An 18,495-nucleotide genomic window follows, 5' to 3' on the forward strand; every position below is an offset into this window, starting at 1 on the left:
TAAACAAATACTTAGTCTGGCCATAAATACTGTTACAATTAAAAATAAACAAAATATTACATTTGAATTTGGAATCTGTCATTTTTATATGATTGCTCATTGAGTTTTCTCATTTTGGCGCCAATACATTGTACAATATTTTGCGATATTAAAATGGAGTGGGGTGATAAAGAGAACCGTATCGCTGTGATTGCATTACACAAAGTAGGTATGGAGCCAAATGCAATTTTTAAAACTCTCCATACACTTGGTATTAGTAAAATGTTTGTGTACCGGGCTATTAATAGGTGCAATGAGACCTCCTCTGTTTAGGACAGAAACAGATCTGGCCGTCCACGTAGTGTTCGTACGAAAAAGGTGGTCAAAGCAGTAAGGGAAAGAATTCGAAGAAATCCTGTCCGAAAGGAAAAGATTTTATCTCGGGAGATGAAGATAGCACCTAGAACCATGTCGCGTATTTTAAAAGATGACTTTAACTTGGAGCCTTTATGAGACGTACTGGTAATTTCTTAACTGATAATTTAAAAGAGAATAGGGTGGTAAAATCGAAACAACTACTGAAGCGGTACGCAAAGGGAGGTCATAGAAAATTTTTGTTTGCAGATGAGAAAATTTTTACAATTGAGCAACATTTTAACAAACAAAATGACCGTATTTATGCTCAAAGCTTTAAGGAAGCTTCCCAATTAGTCGACAGAGTGCAACGTGGGCACTATCCGACTTCAGTGATGGATTGGTGGGGTATTAGCTATGAAGGAGTGACTGAGCCATACCATTTGTGAAAAAGGTATCAAAACATTGGCACAAGTGTATCAAGATACCATTCTTGAGAAGGTAGTGAAGCCCCTTAACAACACCATGTTCAATAATCAAGAATGGTCCTTCCAGCAAGACTCGGCGCCAGGTCATAAAGCTCGGTCTACGCAGTCTTGGTTGGAGACGAACGTTTCGGACTTCATCAGAGCTGAAGCCTGGCCGTCGTCTAGTCCCGATCTTAATCCGCTGGATTATGATTTATGGTCAGTTTTAGAGAGTACAGCTTGCTCTAAACCCCATGATAATTTGGAGTCCCTAAAACAATCCGTGCGATTGGCAGTGAAAATTTTTCCCATGGAAAGAGTGCGTGCTTCTATTGATAACTGGCCTCAACGTTTAAAGGACTGTATTGCAGCCAATGGAGACCACTTCGAATAAGCTTTTTATGCTTTAAATTGTTTTATATTTATGTATTAAACTAACACACTGTAAAAGTAATAAATGTTATTTGCAATAGATTTTTTTTTTCTATTGTCTCAGTATTTATGGCAAGACTATGTATACGTACGTACCTTTGAATGTTGTGAATGTCATTGTAATCACTAATCCATTGATCGAAGTCATTGTACAAATGTTCAAGGCTGCTCGTGTTTTGTTTCTTTTCAACTGGAAAACAAATTTAGCTCTATATTAAACCTTTGACTGCCGCGTAGGTCACCGGTGACCTACGCGGCGCACTGAAGTAATTATATCGACTAGAGGTCCCGCAGTAGTCGAAATTCGACTATAATTAATTGGAATTGTAAGTTTGTACACTATTATGATTGTATTTTATACTCACACTATAATCACAAATTTCGCCAAGACTACACTATAAAAAATATGAACAAAGACAAACAATATTTAATCTATTCTCAATTTGACAACAAACGTCAAGAACAAAAGTTTGACAATAAATAGTATGCATGCGTGTGTGCGTCAAATACGTGCTATGTAGTGTGTGTTATGTTTTCTTTATTGATTTAATGTATCTTTTATGCATTATTTAAAAAAAAGATTAGCATTGTGCACTTCTTCTCTATATTCTCTATAAGTGTGGAAAGTTTCATACTCCTCCGTCCGCGCAATTTTCGTAAAAAGGGATACAAAGTTTTTGCTTCACGTATTAATATATAGATTTCTGTCAGTTACTAAGGCGCCGGAATATCTAGTAGACTCTGGGTAAGACGAATCCGAAGATACTGACAATGAATCTGTTTCTAAGTGACCTTAAAAGACTAAGACATACATTACCAAACAAAAGAAGGCAAAGAGTTAGTCAATCCAGGCGCCTTAGTAACAGAAATCGACGTAATTACTTCAGTGCGCCGCGTAGGTCACCGGTGACCCACATACATGTTTCTTTTTGGGAGGAAGGGATTATTGATGGGTTTTCCGGTTTCACCAGGATGAGAGGGCCAGTATGGGCTCAGACTGAATGGGCGGAATTTATTAATAGCCGCCCGAGCCCGAAGTTTTTTTTCATTGCTTAGGTTAGGGTGGACGAGCTCGCAGCCCACCTGGTGTTAAGTGGTTACTGGAGCCCATAGACATATATAACGTAAATGCGCCACCGACCTTGAGATATAAGTTCTAAGATCTCAGTATAGTTACAACGGCTGCCCCACCCTTCAAAGCCAAACACATTACTGCTTCACGACAGAAATAGGCAGGGCGGTGGTACCTACCCGTGCGGACTCACAAGAGGTCCTACAGCCAGTAATTACGCAAATTTTAGCAATACGCTTTTAGGAGCCTATAGCAGCATCCGAAGGTTAAGTCACCATGCGTGTCGCATATATATATAAACGTCTAAAAACACAGAGTTATGTGTTCGGCCGAGTCTGTTTTTGTTGTAAATAACTACAGTAACTAACTAGTGTTAGCAACGTCCTCAGGTTAGAGCCCCGTCAGCTCACCTACTCGCTCAGTAAATCTAATAGGACCCCTCGAGGTCACTAGAATATGTAGAGGGGAAAAAAGAAGATAATGATTAAATGAAGACATTAAATATAGTTTTAATTGTGTCTGCAAATACTATATTTAGCTATATATTAATACGTGAAAGAAAAACTTTGTAATCTTTTTTACGAAAATTGTGCGGACGGAGGACTATGAAATTTCCCACACTCATAGAGAATATAGAGAAGGAGTGCAGAATGTTAATTTTTTTTTTAATTATGCCTAAAAAATACATTAAATCAATAAAAAAAACATTGCACACACTACCATGTATTTGAGGCACACACGCAACTATGTATTTATTGTCAAACTTTTGCTCTTGACGTCTGTGGTCAAATTGAGAATAGATTAAATAGTCTTGGCGGAATTCGTGGTTATAGAAGTATAATACTCTTTGAAAATGCAATCATAATAGTGTACAAACTTACAATTTCAATTAATTATAGTCGAATTTCGACTACCGCGAGGCCATTAGTTTATTTAGTTGCACCAACAAAGCGATCATGAATGTACAAAACATCGACAAATTAACGTGACCGATGTCACCTCAATTATAGATGCAAATGACAGTGCAAATAACCGACATCTTGAAAAAAAGAAAGAATAATTATTTAAAAATACAATGAAATATGATGTATTATAAAAATTATGAAATCCATAACATATTATTATCATATTATGTATCTATTTTAACTTGTTTTAGTATAGTTAGTTATAACAAAAATAGAGACGGCCGACCACATAATTCTGTGTTTTTTAGAAGCTTTTATTAGCTTCATACGTATGTATAGTCCGTTTCAAATTTGAATGTGCACGTCAATGACCTTGATCTGTCAAAGTCCAACTTTTATTTTCATTTAAATAGGTAATATTTGTTTTACTTATTTTATTATTATTTTAATATTATTGATGTGAAACATCTATAGCCGCACGTAAAACCAATTTCTGGCGACGCGTCGCCACGCTATATGATGGTATTATTAGAGGCGACTCCCTCTTAAGTCAAAGTCTATGGGCGGAGCCATTGACGACGAGCACTCACTTGGACTCGTGACGTCATCTGGAGGGGCAACTCGTCATCTGGAGGGGCAACCGACCGACCAGCGGGGACATCACGCCACCTCGGATCACTTTTGCTGGAAGCGCGCGCAGCGTTCACTTGTCTTAGATTTAATATTCTGTGTCGATCGTTCCTACCCACTTTTGTATTTTTTTATTTATTTAAATTATTAAGCCGTTGCTAAAATCAGAAGTGGGATAGGGCTTGTGCCCTATCCGCTTTTGGGTTATCCTGGCGTACAGTTTATTTTTAAAATTTGCATTAAATTAACAACGTAATGACCGATATACGTGTAACTGAAAGCAGGGTAGGAGGACGCTCGCATTCGCCGAATGTTCGAGACCAATATTGGAGAATAATATTGGCGCGTTTAATTGCTTAAAACTCAAATGTGAATGTTGCGCGTGAGTCGAGCCCGCTAGGGACGCAGATAGAAGACGCACGTCCCTCGACCGCGGACGGTGGTGGCACCGGACCCGTGGTGGCGTTGGGAATTACATCACCGCCGCCGTCAGAGTCCCGCGCGTACGACGCTACAGACAGGATCATCGGAGCATTAAGTGCACTGTCCAAAGTAAGGTCGAACCATTTTTTATTTTTCTAATTTTGACCCCAGCGTTAATGATATCGATTCTTGGTGCGAAGTAGATTTTTTTTGTCGGATACCCTCTTATGAAATGTAATAAATCACCAAGTAACTAGCTCAACCACTTTATCACAACCGACCTTACGGTCTATTTTTATTGACGCGATAGAACATGCTCGAGACTGAATGATCAGTTTCGATGGGTGGAAATAACATTCGAAGGGTTCAAAATGTTACTAGTCGGCACACTCCATCAATACGTCAATTAGACAACAGTCCGACTGTCCAGGTCGGTGATCATGCAAACGGGAGGCCGTGTTGTTCCATCGCCGTGTCGATTGTACCCGCGTTTGAGAATAGATGTAAAATAGTTCCACCACGCGTTGTGACAATAAAAAGGCAACTACCACATCAGCACGGAAGTTAACCGAATCCATTAGATTCGTAAATTCAGATCGAGCTCATGGTTACTTTATTTCTAAGTTTTACCCTGCCGTGCAATACATAGACACATTGTGTAAGGAAGTAGAATGGGCTAGATCCTTAACTGGGAAGGCACTGAGTATTTGTCACGAGTTTTGGGCTGTCTTAAGAGTGATGAGCGTACTTGGTTACACGTGTGATTGTCTAGTGACCGGACGTGGGGTAACTTCGTAAAAAACTTTAAGCCGTTGTGTCCGTGAAAGTTAGAGTATGCCAATATTCTTTATAATGCTATGCAATTAGCACCAGATTGCTTTGCCTCATACGTCGAGTGCGCCAGGAGATCGTTGCTCTGTATTAAGATGGTCAGAGGTCTGACTGACAAACTCGGAACCTTAATAATGATACGGGGCATAATGGGCCCTCTGGTTGACTCGCGAACGCTAGTCTACAGATTCACGATTTGATTTAATTTTTGGTGGAGGTCAGGTTAGGCCGAGTCCTCGTAGGGTTCAGGCACTAGTTGAGTCACCAGTGACGCGTAATGTCAAACATTCTTGGTGTTGACTGCATGCTTCCAGAGATTTACGTGGTAACATAGTTCACGTAGATGTTGTAACGTGGTAACATAGTTCACGCAGAGATTTACGTGGTAACATAGTTCACGTAGATGTTGTACCGTGGTAACATAGTTCACGCAGAGATTTACGTGGTAACATAGTTCACGTAGATGTTGTAACGTGGTAACATAGTTCACGCAGAGATTTACGTGGTAACATAGTTCACGTAGATGTTGTAACGTGGTAACATAGTTCACGCAGAGATTTACGTGGTAACATAGTTCACGTAGATGTTGTAACGTGGTAACATAGTTCACGCAGAGATTTACTTGGTAACATAGTTCACGTAGATGTTGTAACGTGGTAACATAGTTCACGCAGAGATTTACGTGGTAACATAGTTCACGTAGATGTTGTACCGTGGTAACATAGTTCACGTATATGTTATGACGTGGTAACAAAGTTCACGTAAAGGTGTGACGTGGTAACGCAGTTCACGTTACGAGTGTATTAGCTTGACATGTTAACTTGGCCATGTCAACCAGACTTTACTCTCACAGTATATTATACACTCGATATGGTAACAGTGCCGTGTCGTCAGTACATCTAACGTAACTCAACAAGAGCCTACTATACATGAACACACTGAAATGTGATGTAAAATGCTCACAAAAACTACTAACTTTTACTAATGGTTCATGGTACCAAAATCATGATTGTAATGCAAATAATCTATTTCTATGACGATATCATAGAACACCCCGATAGCAACGCTGTGCACACAGTGAGTCCTGCATCGTCAGAGATTGAAGACGGTCATGACATCGAGGTGAACGTGGACGTCCACCAGTCAGGAGAGGCCGTATTAGAGGCGACTCCCTCTTAAGTCAAAGTCTATGGGCGGAGCCATTGACGACGAGCACTCACTTGGACTCGTGACGTCATCTGGAGGGGCAACTCGTCATCTGGAGGGGCAACCGACCGACCAGCGGGGACATCACGCCACCTCGGATCACTTTTGCTGGAAGCGCGCGCATTGTTCACTTGTCTTAGATTTAATATTCTGTGTCGATCGTTCCTACCCACTTTTGTATTTTTTTATTTATTTAAATTATTAAGCCGTTGCTAAAAGTATATATATACAGTCTATAATAGTCTATATGCAGTAGTGTGTACGGTGTGGCGACGCGTCGCCATGCGCAATCGACTGTGCGATTCTCTCCCACTCGATCCGGCGTTAAGCCATCTCTCTCGCTACACTGAGCTCGGATACCTATAGTGTATACTCCGTAGTGTATACAGTGCTGTTTACTACAGTACACATAACCTGTGTTTTACTTGAAAACAAATTATTTTTTCGTAATATTTTATTTTATCATTATGACATATTTAGTTCCTATCACAATCTGTTCTTTTCTGCATAAGTATTACTTTTACAAAATAATGTCGACGTTTCACATCTGCCAGGCGTCCCGTGACGGCTCACATTTTTTTTTTTTTTTTTTCGTAAAACGATCATACATACATACAAAACAAAAGCCATTGAGTTTATTGAGTCAGAGCTTCCCTGTAAACGATATTTGACGTTGTTTTATTTTTTTAAACAAAAGAACACCTATTGGGGCATAACTATAATAGTAAGACATATGCTGTCGCGACACTTTTTGTAAATAATAATGTGCTCTACAAAGTCATAGTACATTATTTTAATCTATCATCAATCGTTTTCGCAGCGCACGCGATGTAAAGAATATTTTAGGTATTTTTTTTACACCTTGGGTTACATTATTGGAGTTTTAGTAAGGATCCCTAATTTTTTTTAGAAAAGGATTTATAGCCTATGTTACTCGGGAAGAGTGTAGCTTCCAAACAGTGAACGATTTTTTCAAATCAGTTCAGTAGTTTCGGAGCCTATTCAATACAAATAAACAAACAAATCTTTCCTCTTTATAATATTAGCATAGATAAAAAAGTACGTGCGTACAAAGTACACATGTCAGAAGTGAAACTTTTTTGTTGAACTAATTTATAAGTCTTGCTTATATTTATACAAATCTAATACTTTAGATTTCCGAGACTTAGAGGAAGGGAAAAAAGAAGATAATAAACATAATCTATGTTCCCGCCAAAAGCCTGTCATGTGTCAATCTCAAACCTCAGTGTTGACAGTCACATTATGTTTAGATTTCTAAATTGTAAATGACTTTTGATTTTGTGTGCTGAAAATAATCTGTATTGTTATTTTTATTATGTATACGGTGTGTGTTGGCTGGCGGGTGGTGCAGAGAAATCAGCTTTCTGTTTTTTTGTTTTTGAACTCATTGCATTTACTTTAAGTTATCAATAACTTTTATAAAATTTGTTTTCTATATAGGATAATAGTATATATATTTAAATTGTGCATTGTATTTGTATTGCATTGATTAATTTATGAGTAATTCATGTGACGACCTTTATCTTTCTGCCAATGAATCTCTTTCTCCTGTTTCTTCGTTAAATGAGGATAGTTTTTGTTCAGTAACTGGTACTCTTGGTGACTGTGTACGACGATGTTTTAGCAAAAATTCGGGCCTACTAAATTTATGTCACATTAATGCGCAAAGTGTGCCCAGTCATTATAGTGAAATTCTGGAAAGTTTTGATAATACTGACGTTCATGCTGTGCTGATATCCGAGAGCTGGCTAAAGCCTCATCTTCTTTCCACTAGTTATCCTCTTCCTGGTTTCGATTTGATTCGGAATGATCGTGTTGATAGGAGAGGCGGCGGCGTTGCTATCTACCTTCGCAGTGTTTTTAAACGGTTTTATTTAGCTCGACCTGTACGGAATTTGTTTTTTATTTATTTGGGTCAAAATTAGAAATTGAAATTTAAGCACCTTCCCGTTGTCAGATTAATCTGAAATTTGGTACACACATTTAATTTAGATGACAATATAATATAATAAAATCAATGACATTATAAATCTAAGATGGCCGCCGATACAAAATGGCGGATTACATATTTTTCCTTAAACCCCTCAATATGGGTATCAAATGAAAGGGCTACACTAGTAAAATACGATGATTATGTCAAATTTAAAATTCAAGATGGACGCCGTTCCAATATGGCGGACTAGGTACATATTTTTCCACAACCACCACAATATGGGTATCAAATAATAGGACTACACTAGCAGAATACTGTCATTATGTCAAAATTTCGTATTAGGTGTTACAAGTTACAAAATGGCGTATTAGGTAGGGCATGATTAGTCGTGTCGAGAACAGTTGCGTCCAAGATTGTGTGACGTTAGAGGGGCAGATAAAAAAAAAAAGGTAATTAGATACCTCGTTAGTAAGCGGTAGCTATACCACCCAAGTTAAGGTAATAGGTTAAAACGTGCCGAGGACTGTATGGCATTAGGGTGGGTAAAAATGTAATGTCGTCAGCGCTTCCCCCTCAATATTGGGCGCATCTTGTTGTATATTAAGCCTTGCCCCTTTGCTGGACTTCTGGCGGGGTCGACCGTCAAAATGCCCCTTAATCGTGGGAAAACAATAAATAAAAAAGCAAACAAAAATAAAATCGAAACTGCTACACAACGAAAAAGAAGGCTCGAAAAGGCAAAAGAAAAGTATAGAACGAAACGTGCAAAGGAGAGTGAAAATGAAACCCACAGTTGACTACAGAAACGAAGAGAACGGTTAGCAACAGAAACACCTGAGCAACATGATACCAGGTTAATAGCACAACGTGAGAGACAAAGGCAGCTGGTAGAGTCAGAAACACCTGAGCGTCATGAGTGCAGGCTAGCATCACAACGTGACAGACGAAGAGAGCTAATAGCGTCAGAAACACCCGAGCGTCATGAGTCCAGGCTAGCATCACAACGTGACAGACAAAGAGAGTTGTTAGCATCAGAAACATTTGAGCGTCATGAGTCTAGGCTAGCATCACAACGTGACAGACGAAGAGAGCTAATAGCGTCAGAAACACCCGAGCGTCATGAGTCCAGGCTAGCATCACAACGTGACAGACAAAGAGAGTTGTTAGCATCAGAAACATTTGAGCGTCATGAGTCTAGGCTAGCATCACAACGTGACAGACGAAGAGAGCTAATAGCGTCAGAAACACTTGAGCGTCATGAGTCCAGGCTAAGATTACAACGTAACAGACAAATAGAGCTATTAGCGTCAGAAACACCTGAGCAACATGAGGCCAGGTTAACAGGAAGGCGTGAGAGACGAAAGGAGTTAGAAGCTTCAGAAACACCTGAGCAACGCCACGACAGGTTAAATAACCAACGTGAGCGTGCACAGCAACGCAGAGCTGAAAATCATGTACAAGCGTTTGAAAATGCCATTAACACATCGTGTATACACGTTTGTGACATTTGCACGAAGCATTGATATCCTAACCAAATTCATACTGTACGTTACAACACAGCTGTATTAGGATATCTACCTGCAGAACTGTCTTCAAAAACAACATTACTTTTATGTTCGCGCTGCCAAACACATGTGACCAGTAATAAAACAATAGCACCATCAAAGGCGTACTGGAATAATCTGGATCCAGGTTCAATACCAGATGAGATTCAAGCGCTGACGCAAGCAGAGCAGCGATTGCTGTGTAGAATCATCCCGCTTGTTAAAATCGTAAAATTTACTGGGCTATACGGGCAGTACGGTTTCCGCGGACAAGCAGTGTTGTTTGCCCAAGATATCTTTGAGGTCAGTGAAAAATTACCTAATATGCTTCCAAGATCTTCCAGCCAGGTGGGTATCGTTGTAGTTACAGAACGTTTGGAGAATTTGAACATCACAAGAGAGTTCACAATATCTCGCGAAAAATTCTACAGCGCTTTAAGATGGTTAACTAGAAATAACCCACTTTATAGAGATGTACGCATTGACGAAAATGTCCAGATTAGTGAACAAGACTTAATACGACTTAGTGTGCCAGATATACCTGAAAACGGTGAACCTGAAAGAATTGAAATTCCAAATGTATTCATTAGTATTAATGACGTTGCTAGAATTATTCGGGCTTCATGGCATTAAGGTGACCACAGCGTTTTCACTTCGGGATTTGCCGGCGTGCAATGTAATGGCATGCACGTTATTTACCCTAAAGCCATACAATTTCCAGCAAAATTCAATTATGGTACGGCTGAAAGAAGGATGTTGCCCTTAGCTTTGTCATGGGCATCCACCGTCCATAAAATGCAGGGCAGCACCGTCGACCATGCAGTAGTATATTTAGGCTCAAAATTGTTTGAGGAAGGACAAGCATACGTGGCTCTAAGTCGAGTCAAGTCTCTGGAAGGGCTATCTATGTATTGAGGAATTAGATTGTACTAAATTATCAGGTAAGAAACCATGTAATAATGATGCACTGAATGAATTAAATAGAATGAGGAATATTCGGTAGACAATTTCACTAAATACTAAAAACAAGAAAATAAAAATCGGTAAAAAAACTTTTAAGTTAAACGGTTTTATTTTATGTGTACTGAAAACTACAAAATAAATAAATAGTTACTTACCTATCAACCTACGTAGGTCATCTCGGTCATTAATATCTCTGATGGTAGTGGTTGTCATAACATGAACCATGTCAGCGGCCGAAAGGCAGTTCATGAAGGAACACTAACACTAGGGTTTGCTTGGTAGGTAAACTAAGCACACACTATAACAAGTAGGTATTTTGACCTTCTAGTTCAGAAATATTTTAGTACTAGGCAGAATAGCTTTTAGGCATATTAGACTAAAATAAAAACGTGGGGCCCATTATTATTTCTGTATTACTTTCTACTATACTAAGTGTGGATTGTATCGACTTATTATAATCGTCATCATCATCATCCTAGCGGCTTATCCCGGTCGCATCTAAAACCTCATAGCTCCGGAGTCCAGGGTCCGCTGAATCGACTTACTATAATCGTAACTGGAGGTTTTGACCATCAATAACCAGCCGTGGCGGCTTCACCAGCGAACGCCGAGCTCATGATCTACCAAAGTATAAGATATGCTCTGCCATAGATATGATTTCAGAGGGGCCCCACGTTTTTATTTTAGTCTAATATGCCTAAAAGCTATTCTGCCTAGTACTAAAATATTTCTGAACTAGAAGGTCAAAATACCTACTTGTTATAGTGTGTGCTTAGTTTACCTACCAAGCAAACCCTGGTGTTAGTGTTCTTTCATGAACTGCCTTTCGGCCGCTGACATGGTTCATGTTATGACAACCACTACCATCAGAGATATTAATGACCGAGATGACCTACGTAGGTTGATAGGTAAGTAACTATTTATTTATTTTGTAGTTTTCAGTACACATAAAATAAAACCGTTTAACTTAAAAGTTTTTTTACCGATTTTTATTTCTTATAAAATCCTCGAATGTTCTCCACCAAACTGTTCAACCTCTGCTGAGTTTCTTTTTTTGGAAGTTTCCGTTAAGGGAGTTAAATTAGTGCTGGGTGTTGTTTATTGTCCTCCCACTGTAGATTACTTCTCCAGTCTCGAACCAATTCTGGAATCCTTAGGCTCAAAATATTCACATCACGTCATTATGGGAGATTTCAACACCGACCTTGCAGTTCATTCACCTCGATCCTGTAAACTCTTGGCTATCGTCGAATCTGCTAATCTTCAAGTCCTGCCTCTACAAGCCACTCATTGGAACAGTGATGGGAAAGATACCTGGCTTGATCTAATTCTTACTTCCTCTCCCACCCTTGTATCATCTCATGGTCAATATCCCGCACCTGGCTTCTCTCATCATGACCTCATTTTCCTCTCTTACTCCTTAAGTCCTCCGAAGTCCCAACCTAGGCTTATGAGCATACGTAGTTTCAAACGCTTAAATTTAGATCAGTTGCAAAAGGATGCGTCAGAATTAAAATGGGATGATTTCATGGCTACACCTTCTATAGATGATAAAGTGCGTATTTTTAATGAAACCATCCTTAACTTGTATGATATCCATGCGCCTGTTAGGAAGGTGAAGATGAAGCGTCCTCCAGCTCCATGGATAACGAGAGGTGTGCGTATGTATATGCGGCGTAGAGATAGAGCTTTTCGTAAATTCCGGAGGGACCGATGCGATGACAATTGGGCTTCTTATAAAAGTGCGAGAAACCGGTGTAACCAGGTGATACGAAATGCTAAACGCCGCTACTTTCTACATAATATATCGTCTTCTTCAGTTGCTAATATCTGGAAGTTCCTCGGAACTCTAGGTATTGGCAAACAACGTCAATACAGCTTTCAGTCGGCAATTGGACTGGATGATATCAATGCGCACTTTACTACAAGTATCCCGTTGGATTACCAGTCAACGCGCCGTACTGTGGAGTTTCTGGAAGGACTATCCCCTCCAAATATCGACCCCTTTAAATTTTCCACGGTATCTATGGGTGAGATCAAAAAGATAATCCTCTCTATAAGATCCAATGCTGTGGGTCACGACGGAGTGAGCCGCCAGATGATAGTTCTGATTCTCGATTGTCTTCTTCCATCGTTACAACATTTAATCAATTCATCTTTGTCCTCTGGTACTTTTCCCGTACAGTGGCGCAAAGCATTTGTGATTCCCTTACCCAAAGTCTCTAATCCGACTCTTCCTACTCATTTCCGTCCCATATCGATTCTCCCTTTTCTGTCCAAGGTGTTGGAGGCCTGTGTACATAACCAACTGTCCCAGTTTGTTCATAAGAATGGTTTAATAAACTCCCTACAGTCTGGCTTCAGACCGGGCCACAGCACCGTCTCCGCTCTCCTCAAAGTGACAGGCGATATTAGGGCTGGAATGGAGGATACTAAAGTCACATTGTTGGCTTTGGTCGACTTCTCTAATGCCTTTAATACCGTCAGTCACGAAATCCTTTTATCTATCCTGTCCTATCTTATGATTTCGCCTGAGGTGCTGAAATGGTTTACATCATATCTTCGAGGGCGCCAGCAATCGGTCCGCATTGATGAGTCTTCGTCTTCATGGCGTGATCTAGATACTGGTGTCCCTCAAGGCGGAATTCTTTCCCCTTTGCTTTTCTCTCTCTTTATCAATCTCATAACTCAGTCCCTTCAGTGTTCGTATCACCTGTACGCTGACGACCTACAGCTGTACTCGCAGGCTACTGTGGACTGTGTGTCTGAAGCGGTTCGCAGAGTGAATGGGGATCTAGAGGCTATATGCGATTGGTCTGGTAGGTTTGGTTTGACGGTCAATCCAACCAAATGTCAGGCGATTATTATTGGTAGTCCCCGTTTGTTGGGACGATTAGATTTTAGCTCACTCCCACCCGTAACTTATAATGGAGCAATTATACCTCTGAGCCCATCAGTCAAAAACCTTGGACTGTATATGGATTCTACACTTGACTGGGCGGTACAGGTGTTGAATGTTAGTCGAAAGGTTACTGGATCTCTGCGTGCCCTTTATCGCTTCAAGAACTTTCTCCCTTTCAAGATAAAGTTGATGCTTGTTCAAGCTTTAATCCTGCCCATAATTGACTATGGCGATGTATGCTATCTTGACCTGAATGCAGACCTTTTGAACAAACTCGACCGCCTTCTCAACAACTGCATTCGTTTCATTTTTAATCTTCGCAAGTATGACCACGTGTCTACTTACCGCTCCGAAATAAATTTACTTCCTATACGCGAGCGCCGCAATCTACATGCCCTTACTGCGCTTCATTCTATACTAACATGCCCAACTCCTCCCTCCTATCTGACTCAGTACTTTAAATATTTACATTCTTCGCACGATAAGGACTTGCGTTCCTCTAATAATTTACTCCTTCACTGTCCCACGCACCACTCTAGTTTGGTCCGTTCGTCTTTCGTAGTTCAATCTGTTCAACTTTGGAATTCACTTCCTCTTAATGTTAGGATGATCACTGATCGCCTAACTTTCAAAATAAAGGTACGCCAACTTTTTCTGGAGAAACTTAAAAACTTAAAAACTTAACAATTTGACCTGCAATTTGTGTTCTGTGCAATATACTATTTTCTTGTACGATATATGTATGTATGTGTGGTTCTATTTCTTTGTTATATTTTTGTTTAAGTGTGTATATGAATATGTATGTGAGTATATGATAGAGATTATATATAGATATATGTGTAAATTTTATATTATTATCATGATATAAAATTGTGTACGTTGTTTGTGTGATTATATATATATATATATATATATCCTGTATGTGTTTGTATATTGTATAATGTAGTTTGGTTGTTTCACATTAAGTTATGCACCTACCACAGGATTCTCTACACCACCCTTGGTTGACTGGTAGAGAATGCCTCAGGCATTAAGTCCGCCATTGTACTTATGTGCATTAAGTTGAATAAATAAATAAATAAATAATATTTTGCCAATTGAATTGACTAATTTAATTTCATGCTATTTGATTAATGTTCCAAATTCTTTTCATTTCATTTCAATTCCTATTAACATTTTTCACAAAAAAATTATAAAATATTAGTCTGTATGGTATGATACATTTGCCTTTCCAGTTGGAAAAATACAACAACTACTACTACTGACATTTGACAAGTACTTAATTTCAATAGTAGTTTGATGTCACTTCCGTTGCATACCTGCATGACGTTCTGTAAAAAATTTACCCTCATGCGCCTAAAGAAGTTTCACTTCAAAAAATATATTTAAAGTTGGATTTTCTATAAATGCGTGTTTTTTTTTAAGTTTTATAATCTATATTATTATTTATATTTTTAAATTATCGTTCGCGAAAATACATGTCTCATTCAATCGACTTCCAAACAGCGATAAGAAATTTCATATCAATCAATATTTACAAGTTTATCGGTCATTTCGTACGCAAGGTAAGGTCGAACACATTAAGAACCATTAATGTATTCCCAATTTTTTATTATTATTAGTTGGGTGGACGAGCTCACAGCCCACCTGGTGTTCACTGGTTACTGGAGCCCATAGACATCTAAAACGCAAATGCGCCACCCACCTTGAGATATAAGTTCTAAGATCTCAGTATAGTTACAAGGGCTGCCCCGACCTTTCAAACCTAAACGCATTACGTTAGAAATAGGCGGGGTGGTGGTACCTACCCGTGCGGACTCACAAGAAGTTCTATCATACAAGTTCATACATAATATAATACGAAAAGACTTTTCCCCAACCCATTAGATACTAGACCAGGACTTTGGGCCCTAAACACGTCATTAAGAATCCTCCCGATCCATTAACGGTGCTAGGGCCAGCGTTAGCAACACTCCCGGTTTGAGCCTCGTGAGCTCACCTACACGTCAAGGAGAAGCTGAAATAGCCTCTCAAGGCTATGAGCATAGGTAGGAAAAAAAAGACTTTATTAAAGTTTGTTGGCAATATAAGGTACTAAATATTGGTTCTAAACTAACTTAATTCTATCGTTTTTTTTATATCGCTTTGACGGCTGAACTAGCTCATGGTCCACCTGGTGTTACGTGGATACCGGAGCCCGTGGACATCAACAACATAAATGACGCCACCCAGCTTGAGACACGAGTTCTATGTATGAATTGTCCAACGGCTGCTCCGATCTTCAAACCGAAACGCATTACTGCTTCACGGCAGAAATAGGCAGGGCGGTGGTACCTACCCGCGCGGCCTCCCAAGACTACCTACTGCCAGTGAAACTTGCCTTATTTAATTAAGCACATAAGTGTTATGTTTATGTTTATTTAGTTGTTAATAAGCCGCCATATTGTCCCCGAAATGTCAACGACATTACATTGTTGCCAAAAAGAAAATACAAATTTGTGTTTTTTTTTTTTCCAATAAATTAAATTTTATTTTGCAGTCGTCAAACGCCTTTTTAAATCGACCCGTGGCTGCTATGAGAACAGCCCTTTCGGTATTATAAAAAAATAAATAATAGTCTACACTATTTTTAATTCAAACTTATTAAAATTTATTTTCCATTTTTTAATTGGATTTTCTATAAAAGCGTTTTTTTTTAGTTTTTGGAGTTTACTCCTTTAGAATCGATTTACATATATAGGCCCGGGGTATGAAAATTATGGGGACCAAAATCGTACTAGCATGTCACACGAAATGCGTTATGCGCCTGATTGCGCATGTCACACGAAATGCGCGCCGGGCTGCTGCGCCGGCAGTCCGCCACAAAGCCTCGTACTGATCGCGCGTTTCTCTCATTATTGTATTTTCATATATTTGTTAGTCGTTTGTTTTGTGTCTCGTTAATTTGTTAATAATCTGTAGTGTATCGTGTTGTCGTAATATAGAACTATTTCTCGTATTGTTTCGTTTAATTTTTTATATCCAGTAAACTCCAGTCGTGCGTCGGAGCGGACACACACACTTTTTTAAACTATTATTTATTTTCATTTTTTAGTTCAATTTCAATTTTTTCATATAAGTTTTTAAATATTGAATTGTCATCTGTCCTTATTAAGTGTGCCAAATTTCGAGTTAATCCGACGTTTTGAAGGGGGTCAAAATCATGTTCAAAGATTCCGTTACATACTAACATACATACGTCTGAAGCTAATAAAAGTGTATTAAAAAAACAAGGCTCATTTTTAATTGAAAATATATTAAGAAACTAGTTGACCCGGCAGACTTCGTAGTGCCTCAATCGATAAATAAAAGACACATCAAAGGAAAAACAAAATTGTTTTCATATAATTCCGAGCTTTTTTTATATTTTCTCACCTTTTAAACCTTCCCTGGACTTCCACGAATAATACAAGACCAAAATTAAATTAGCCAAATCGGTCCAGCCGTTCTCGAGTTTTAGCGAGACTAACGAACAGCAATTCATTTATATATATATATATTACGTTAAATTAGTGCTACGATTCATTCCCGAAATTCTAATCAGACGATCGCACTGTGCGCGCGCTTTCCGAATACTGACTGAATTTTGGAAAAATGTTGCAACCGCAAAATATCGAATAAGAACAATACAAATTATTACAAATTCCAATCCCGAAGAAGAAACATCGTTTTGCATGGTGCACCATAAGGCCATAGAAATAAGGGTTATAACAGCACGAACGACTCGCAATATCAAGGAATAACATCGTGTAGGTAATAAAAAAAACGTCTGCATCTCGGGACGCTCTACAGAAGTGAAAACTTTAACTAACCTAAGTTTGAACTATTTAATATTGTAATTGTTTAACTTGAGAAAAGCTTAGGTTATTACTTAAATTTTATGTATATTAATATGATAAAACAAGGAAAATTGTAACATAAATTGAAAGAGATATATAAATAGTATGCGTGTGAGAAAGGGACGCCAGACGGACTGGCGCCGTAACGCGTTACGTAACGAAGCGGCTTACCCTCCCATAATTTATTTATTTATTTAGTCTACTTTACCAAATAATATAAACCAAAACATTTGCAAGGTATTAATAATTAACTTAAGTAATTTCTAACAACAGCTTTAAGAAGTTATCACTTCAAAATTAAACCCGCAATCAAATTTTATTATTTGCGTAATTACTGATGTTAGGCCGTTTTGGGAAACCGCGCACATAGATACCAGCCCCCTATTTCTGCCAAGAAACAGCAATGCATTCCAGTTTAAACGGCGGGGGAATCGTTGTACAAGTCAGACTTAGAACTCGTGTCTGAAGGTGGGTGGCAGCATTCACATTGTTGATGCCCATGGGCTCCGGTCACCACTCAACACCAGGTGGACCATGAGCTCGGTTACCAGTCCAAGTTATAAAAAAAAATCACGTAGCAGGAAAGGTAGCCAGCTGTCTATTTCTCGAAGTGAACACCTAATTCATAAAATTACAACTTATATGTTTGTGCAAAAGTAACACAAAAAAAAATAACGCGTTTATAATACGTCAGCTTGACGTCACCGTCATTGATGACAGTCGAAATGACATTGCTAATTGTTTGAATTCGGAACGTCAAAAGTGTCAACGAGCGACGTCCGCTATGACACTTATTGTAACTTTCCCCTTTTCAATTCCAGCCGCTAAGGGCGACACATCAATTTCATTTTACATATTATATACATCTATATATTAATACGTGAAGCAAACACTTTGTATCCCTTTTTACGAAAATTGCGCGGACGGAGGAGTATGAAATTTTCCACACTTATAG

General features: G+C 38.9%; 1 protein-coding gene across 6 annotated transcripts in view; it reads right to left on the minus strand.

Annotated features, from left to right (window-relative positions):
* The window catches only part of LOC101736801 (homeobox protein Hox-B5a), a 101,224-nt gene that overhangs the window by 8,527 nt on the left and 74,202 nt on the right, over positions 1–18,495 (minus strand). For 3 of the 6 annotated variants that reach the window (XR_009976548.1, XR_009976552.1, XR_009976545.1), the window contains one exon: positions 1,329–1,422. The gene's annotated coding sequence lies outside the window, so the exon portion shown is untranslated. Of the gene's footprint in view, positions 1–1,328; positions 1,423–8,038; positions 8,205–9,831; positions 10,093–10,116; positions 10,829–18,495 lie in introns of those variants that run through there. The other 3 variants (XR_009976549.1, XR_009976551.1, XR_009976550.1) reach the window with 3 other exon arrangements.

Source organism: Bombyx mori, chromosome 24 (assembly GCF_030269925.1).
Source record: "Bombyx mori chromosome 24, ASM3026992v2".
Taxonomy (NCBI): Eukaryota; Metazoa; Arthropoda; class Insecta; order Lepidoptera; family Bombycidae; genus Bombyx; species Bombyx mori.